The sequence below is a fragment of the Chinchilla lanigera genome, unplaced genomic scaffold, assembly GCF_000276665.1.
Source record: "Chinchilla lanigera isolate Chin_1 unplaced genomic scaffold, ChiLan1.0 scaffold00047, whole genome shotgun sequence".
Lineage (NCBI taxonomy): Eukaryota > Metazoa > Chordata > Mammalia > Rodentia > Chinchillidae > Chinchilla > Chinchilla lanigera.
This window is the reverse complement of record NW_004955448.1, coordinates 2,394,590-2,402,401: the sequence shown is the minus strand read 5'-3', so window position 1 is coordinate 2,402,401 and position 7,812 is coordinate 2,394,590. Positions and strand designations below refer to the sequence as shown.

The window sequence follows — 7,812 nt, the reverse complement described above, 5'->3', positions numbered from 1 at the left end:
ATATAATATTCTTTTTTCTTTTTTGGTCTTTTTGAGACAGGGTCTTGCTATGCAGTTCAGGCTGGTCTTGAACTCACTTTGTCACCTAGGCTGTTCTCGAACTCACAATGATCCTCCTGCCTCAGCCTCCCGAGTGCTGGGTTTACAGGCGTGCACCACTATGCCAGGCTAATGTTCTCAAGTTATGTTTGCCATCATTATATTTTTACAATGCCTTTAAATATCGATGTGCTACGGCTAGAGAAGAAAAATGGGGGCTGAGCTAATAACTATATTTACTTCATCAAAGAGCTGTTTAATATTTAATAGTGTTTTTATTTTAGAAAAATGATTAGCAAAATATTCTTCCCTATAAGCCTTACTTAACCTTGAATATGGATATCATTAATGTAAAAATATAAAGTGAATGAATGAAAAATGTAAAGTGAATGACAAAGTTCATTAAGTCAAACAGCCTAAGAGTGGCTAGGCATGAGGGTGCGTGCCTATACTCCCTGCTATTCAGGAGGCTGTGGCAGGAGGATCACATGTGAGGGCCTGGGTTCAATCTACAGCACAACCACCCTCAAAAAAGTTCAAGTGTAACCTTTTAAATCTTAGACTATCGAGCCATCTTCTTTTTCAAAACCATCAGCTATATGAGCACTGAAGAGCCTGATTTGTTCCTCACACGATATTAGAAGTATTAACAGAGGAAAAAGATGTTGCTAACAGAGACATTACAGGCAACACACACACACACATATAACACACACATACAACACACTACAGTATTTCCTTTACACTCGTGTAACCCATCTGCAAAATATAAATGAGAGTGAGTAAAGGTGAGGGTGTAAGACTAACAGTGCAACAGTGATTACCACTGGCAGGTCTGGAAACTGCCCTGACGGACAGGAACAAGATTCTAGCAACAGGGTTCAAGGACTGTGCTCCAAAGCGTCTACTAGGCAAGTCAGCTTGGGCAGAGAAGATGGTGACGCAGGGGCTAAAAGACCTCTCTGACAATTTCTATCGAAATATCTATCTCTCCCAACTGTGTGCCGGTAGAGACAGGCATATTTTTAGACCAACTAATGAGAAAAGGCTGTGTAAAAGGATACAACCAGAGAGTGCGCAGGCCCATCCACGGCTCCCCTGCGAAACAGGGCAGCATCACAGCCTGAAAAACACCCTAAGTACAACCCGGCCTACTCTCTCCCCATCCTGTTTCTCCCCCATGCCACAGCTCCCACTCAAAACTTTCCAAAGCCACTTGACCCGCTGTGATACTTATGGACGCTGCTGAACGCACAGCCTTCCTGGAACCCAAAGACTAGGAGCAGCCTCTCTCACAGCACTGACTCCATTTAGCCCTCCGGGCCTTCCACCGAGACCTCGCCTAACCCTCTGCTTCGGGCCTCGGTTCTCAGAGGTGTTTATAATACTTTAAAATTCACCTCAACACTGTAAAAATTGGATAGCTGTATAGTAATTAAGCATATTTAATGCGATGGTAGTCTTATTTTTCTGAAATGACTTTACTAAATTAATGGAACATCTTACAACATTGACCTAAAAAATATAACATGTCACCCTATTCACATAATAAAACCACTCAAAATCACACTGCTTATATTTTACACCAACTCTTACACTGTGTAACAGAAATTTATAAAGACCAACAAAAAAATCATTTAAGTGAATAAGATAGCAACAATAGGAATACTATAAAAATATAGCACTCACGCCAAAAAACACCACATAAGTATTTCAGGAAGCGTGAAAAATCTAAGAATTTAATTTGTTTTTAAAAATTAACTGATAATTTGGAAATAATATCAAACAGGGAACATAAAATTTCTTACAGCTTTTGGGTTATACACATTGAGTAGTCCTTATCCAAAATGTCTAGGACCAGAATTGTTCCAGACCTCAGGTTTCATAGGATTTTGAAATATTTTTGCACATCTAATAAGCTACCTTAGGAATATTCCCAAGCCTAAGCACAAAATTGACTTATGTCTCATATACACCTTTCACACATACCCTGAAGGTAATATTATGCAACTTTTTTAGTGTGTCTACGATTTGACTGCACTCTGTCATGAGATTAGCTGCAGAATTTCCAGTTCTGGTATCTTGTCAGATTTCTAAGCACTGCCGATTCCAGATTTTTGGATTAAAGATGTTTAACATAGAGTCAGTATTTCAGGATCTTCTCACAGAGCAATAAATACTGTATTAATTCTTCAGTTCATTCAGAAGAGACACATTCAGAGAATCTCCACAGAGAAATTTTAGTATTCTTCATTAAACTCATACTCAGAGAAATTGATCTTACAGAAAATCTTTCAATTTGTGTATTACTGAGTATGCTGTAACTATTATACCACTTCATTAATATTTAATTTTCATTTCCAAATTACTGTACCAGTATTTTATTTCTCAGCTAAAGCTTCACAGGAGTAGTGTGTAAGAAAATGCATAAATATGGCTTATAAGCAAGGCAAAATATGTGTGTGCACACAGTAGAGTACAGCTTTAACATAAAGAGATTGAAAACTCACCAGGGGAAATGTGATACACACTAAGAAAAATTAATCTTAAGAAAAGGACAGGGGCCAGGGATTTAGCTCAGCGGCACAGCGCCTGCCTGGCAAGCGCAAGGATGTGAGTTTGATTCCCGGTACCAGAAAAAAACAAAAAAAAACAAAAAAAAAAAAAAAGAAAAGAAAAAGAAAAGGATAATATAAAGCTAGGGATCACAAAACTTTTGTAAAGAATTTTTTTCCCCAACTAGCCACTACTAGAAGCCAACAAATTGAATATTTATGAGGCATATTATCATATAAAAAACACACTGATATCAGTATGATACAAAACAAAACCATCTTGGGATATCCCTGTCTTCCTAAGATCAAACATTTTAAAACTTTACAAGCATCTAGTAGATGCTGAATTTAGCCTACTCCCTAGCCATCTGTCACCATCTAGTGGCAGAATTCATAAAACAAGTGAAGAACAATTTTCTCTCCTATTTATACCAAGTGACTACACACAAGACTGCACAGTCCTTTGCTAAGTTTTGTAAATATGCTATACTTTTTATTTTCTAAATTTGAGTTACTGTCCAACATTTTATTCTTTGTACTTTCAAAGCAATCGGAGACATCCAAGTTCCTTTCCTGTGATGTTTCTTGCCAGCATCACTTTCGCTAAACATCTCACCCCACCCCAACTTTCTGCACTAATGCCTGTTTGTCTGCCTTGCTAAGTTCATCTGGCTGCACACCTAGTGGCTCACCTTCCCACAGTCAGTAGATAATTTTTCTGCATTGCCACTTTTTAAATTTCACTTCCTACATGACTGCTTTTCATTTCTTTGATACGTGTTCAGGTTTATTGGTCAGCTTTGTCAATCAATTTGTTTTTATTAAATGGCACGGTGTTGTCACTAGCAAATGAAAAGGTAACACAACTACACATTTTGCTCCCTGTATTAATCACTTTCCTGTCACTGAAACAAAACTTAAAGGACAAGACATTTATTTTGACTCGTGGTTTGCGGAGATTCAGTACACGGGAAGCTGGCTCCAAGGCAAAAACACCATGGCAGAAGGGCATGGCAAACAAGGGACAGAGAAAGGAGAGAGGAGTCCGACTAAGGACATACTCTCCAGATGCACATCCCCAGCAACACACCTCTTCCAATCAGGCTCTACTTCGAAACAGCACATTTAGCTATGAATTCATCAATGGACCAATTCACGCGGATGAATACAACTCCCAAATTGTCCAGGTATCTCCTAAATGCCCCACTTCTGAGTATGCGACACTTGGGGAAACATTCTGGATCTAAACCCTAACACCTTCTGAATGCATCAACTGAGTAACCAATCACACAGATTTTGAAAGAAGTGACATGACTGGCACTCAGGTACTATACATTACTTACATAATACCTGAGGAGCTGAAGAGCTAACAGTTAAGTTCGTACTATATCCAATTATTCAGTTAATGCATTGTGGTAATGGAAGTGTGAACCATGTTGCTGGGAGGCTACTACTCCTGTGTTTAACTACGTCATGACGAACTGAAGACGTGCGTGCGTGAACTCTGAAACCAAGGGCTGCCTATGGGCATGTATAACACACACAGTATGCAGGAGAAGTAAAGAAATGTACTAAATGCTATATGATGTAATTTGCAAAAAGATACAACTATTTTAAGAAGATATCTATTCATTCAATATGAGGTAGAGACTGGTATTATTATACATAATTACATGAATTTAATAGCTACCAACATTGTTTGTGACCAGAATGCCATTTATATCATTACTACTGGTGATGTGGCTTTTCAAAATGAGTAAATTTTCATAAGATCCCAAATGAAATAGGGTATTCAGGACACAGAAGTACATTCCTATAAAATTTGATTGGTATATAGATAAGTAGGCAAAATACATTTTATGTGCAAAACACTACAGGTATAAATTCTATGCTCAAATATTGATAAACAGATATTTTTACCCAGAGGAAAGCTTAAGGCCTAGTCTTGTAAGAAACAGGAGACAAGCTTTCTTAGTTAGTTTTTTTGTTGCTGAAACAAAATACTTGACACCCAAAGTTAAAAGAGGCAAGGTTTATTTAGCTCACAATTTGCAGAGGTTTCAGTCCATACTCAGCTGGCTCCAAGGCAGGATAGTACACGACAGAAGGGCAACAGTCTTTGGTGGTGGAGGACAGCAAAAGCAACAAGAGAGAGTGAGGAGAGAACCGTCTTTCCATTCCTTACACTGTATCCCATCTACTGGGATTAGGGCGGTGCCTATCAATCAGTGAGCTGATCCAGCAATCACCCACCCTTAATCCCAGCACCTTAATCCCAGCATTGCACTATGAATCAATCACACACTCTAGATTCAGCCACCTAAAAATAAAACCTATGACCACATGAGGCTTGTGGGGGGACATCTAGACACAAACCGTAGCACAAGACTTCCCCATAAGACACCAACCACTCATGGTCTCAGCCACCGAACACTGGAAGAACAAAAAGCGCCTACTGGATGAACGCCCTTTGGGTTAGGCAGCAATGACCTGGATTTCTGAAACATCTGTGGACAAAGACAATATGCCCAAGGTTCAAGCAACACAGAAATCCAGCCCTCTAAGCTGCCAGTAAGTGCTACATAAATTTGAAAAGGGTATGAACAATATTCAAATTAATAATAAATAAGGCAAATTTTTCATTCTAACTTCTGCATAATCACAAAAATGACAAAAAGAAACAAATGAGTGATCTCTCTGAACTCTACATATACAAGTTTCAACCAAGGACGCCTGCTTTAAAGCTTAGTGTTTCCTGGAAGTGTTATTTCAAAGACAGCTGGGTATCTCTCAGAATGGCTCCTAACGTGACAAGTTAAAATCAGATAACAATAATGATAAAATCTTGTATCATGCTCAACAGTACTCAAAGCATTTTACAAATACGAAATTTCCAATCGTCCCCACAATCCTATGAAGTTAATAAGCATCCTATTCTTATGAGGAAACTGAGGCATGCAAGACAAAGGCACGTGGCTGGGAAGTGACCTAACCAATAACAAGGTTAAGAAGCTGGTGAGTGTGGCTCCAAGTTCAGGCTGCCATCGGGCCTCCATCACTGTCTCTGACCTAATGCTCAGTTAATGGCACCACTACCCACCCAAACCCCTCAACTGGAAATCGGAGCCCCCTCTTTTCGTCATCGCCTTTAGTCACCGATACCAGATGCTACCAGTCCCCCCTGGGGAATGGTGGGCAAGCCATGCCTCTGTACTACAGCCTCTGTGGGTGGCCCTGGGGTCTCACAAGTGGGCCAGATTATGCGGGTTGGGCAGACACGGACCCCGCTGCGCACCATCGTGACCTGAAACTGACAGCACTACTGCCGAATCACTATGACTGTTACCACTGTCTTGTTTTTTCTGCTTCTCCGCAGTCCCTCAGGTCCTCTTTTCTGCTACTTTTAACACTGACTGGTTATTACCTAATGAAAAACAAATAGCTCACACTTTTGGGGCCCTTCCCAAGTACCAGGCAGCATAGTCCTGTACAACTCTCCCACTTAACTCCCACAACCAGCTCGTGAGGAAGCACTAGCATTACTCCTAATCAGAGATAAGGAAGTAACTTCCTGCGGGCCACATAGTTCCTAAAAGTTATTAGTGGGATCCACCTGGGCTCAAAAACCTCAGGCTCTAACCACAACTCAATATAGGGGTGAAATGTACTCCTCAAGGTTAACTAATAATTATCAAAAGCCTGGCTAGTTATGTATGTTTCCAAATGCTATCAACACAAATAAACTACATCAGCACTTGTGCGGTTCGGGCTAAAGCTGGAACAGAATCTCAACTATAGCCGCAATATGTTATTTAATAAACACTGCAAATAATACAGTACTTTATGTTAGCAGAACATTAAACCAATCAATCATATTTTTGCCATTTTATTCCCCTGCAATTAGAATGCAAGGGAATAATTTGTCAAAATTCAGACATTTTTGAAAGTGAAAGTGTCACTTACTAAGCTGGCACATTAGACGTGAATTGGGAATTGTGAGCAAACAAGCACACTCACAACACACATGTATATACACGTCTACAACAGGACAGCATTACTTAGTAAAACAAGCAGCTTGGGACAAGAAAAAAGAGCTCAATGAATCCAGCCCTTTCATCAAGGAGAACCCACACTGTGAAGCTTCTTCCCTCTAACAGACACAAACTGTGATCCCCTGGATGCCAGGTTAGCAGCTATTCAACAAAAACCTGTCATGGGTACACCCTGGGAGCATGGATAAATGGTTTTCCGAGTCAGTGCTTAATACTTATGATTTTGTTTAATGCCAAAAGAAAGGACACAGCCTACCCAAATTGAGTATTTCCATTTTCTTTTGTTTCCTGCAGGAATACATAATCTAAATCCTACTTTACAGCCTTTCTCTCCTTCAAAGAAAAGCCATCACAAATCTTTAATACTGTAACTGTACATACAAAATTGATGTTCAGAAAGACTCCCAAATATCTTCAGAGATATTAGGTGTTCCACGGCATTAGGTGTTCCACGGCATGGGTCCACATGAGAAGACAACTAAAATAGGCTGATCAGGAAGCGGGGCCGGATGGGTAAATTAATACCACCCACAGGAAGCCTGGTTCTCCTGATGTCTGAGCTCATCCAAATAAAACACAGGTTCTCAACCAATCCTGCAGGCACGATGCACGTCATACAGGTCTACATTTGACTCTCTGTCAACATTAACCGGAATCTATTCCTCTGAAAGGCGTACAAGTATGCCCACACATCCTCAGACAACCCACCTGTCTTAGCTCCTTCCTGCTGTTACCATGAAATAATTTAAATTGGGTAATTTAAAACACAAGAAATGTATCCCTAACAGATCTGAAGGTTGGGAATTCCAAGATCAAGCTCAAGTAGATTCTCTAACGACACAGATTGCATCTTCTATGTCCTCACATGGCAGGAGAGAAAAGGGAGGAACTCAGCTCTCTGGGGCCTCTTCGGAAATCCCATTGAAGACAGCCCTACCACATAACCTGATCACTTCCCCTGGGCCCTACCTTTTAACACTAACAAATTAGATATTAGATGCGGGCATCTGGCTTGAGCAGGTACACACACACTCAGACAAGCACCACTCTGCTAACTACAGCATCTCACGGTGATTGAGAATCAGACAAGACCGACAGAGCACAGGTGCTCCTGGAATGGCCTACACACGGCCCAAACACAGTAGTCTGGCTCACTGATGCTGCTG

General features: G+C 40.4%; 1 protein-coding gene across 1 annotated transcript in view; it reads right to left on the bottom strand.

The window, feature by feature from the left end:
- Positions 1-7,812, bottom strand: part of Med12l (mediator complex subunit 12-like) — a 306,200-nt gene that overhangs the window by 128,141 nt on the left and 170,247 nt on the right. The window lies entirely within an intron of this gene.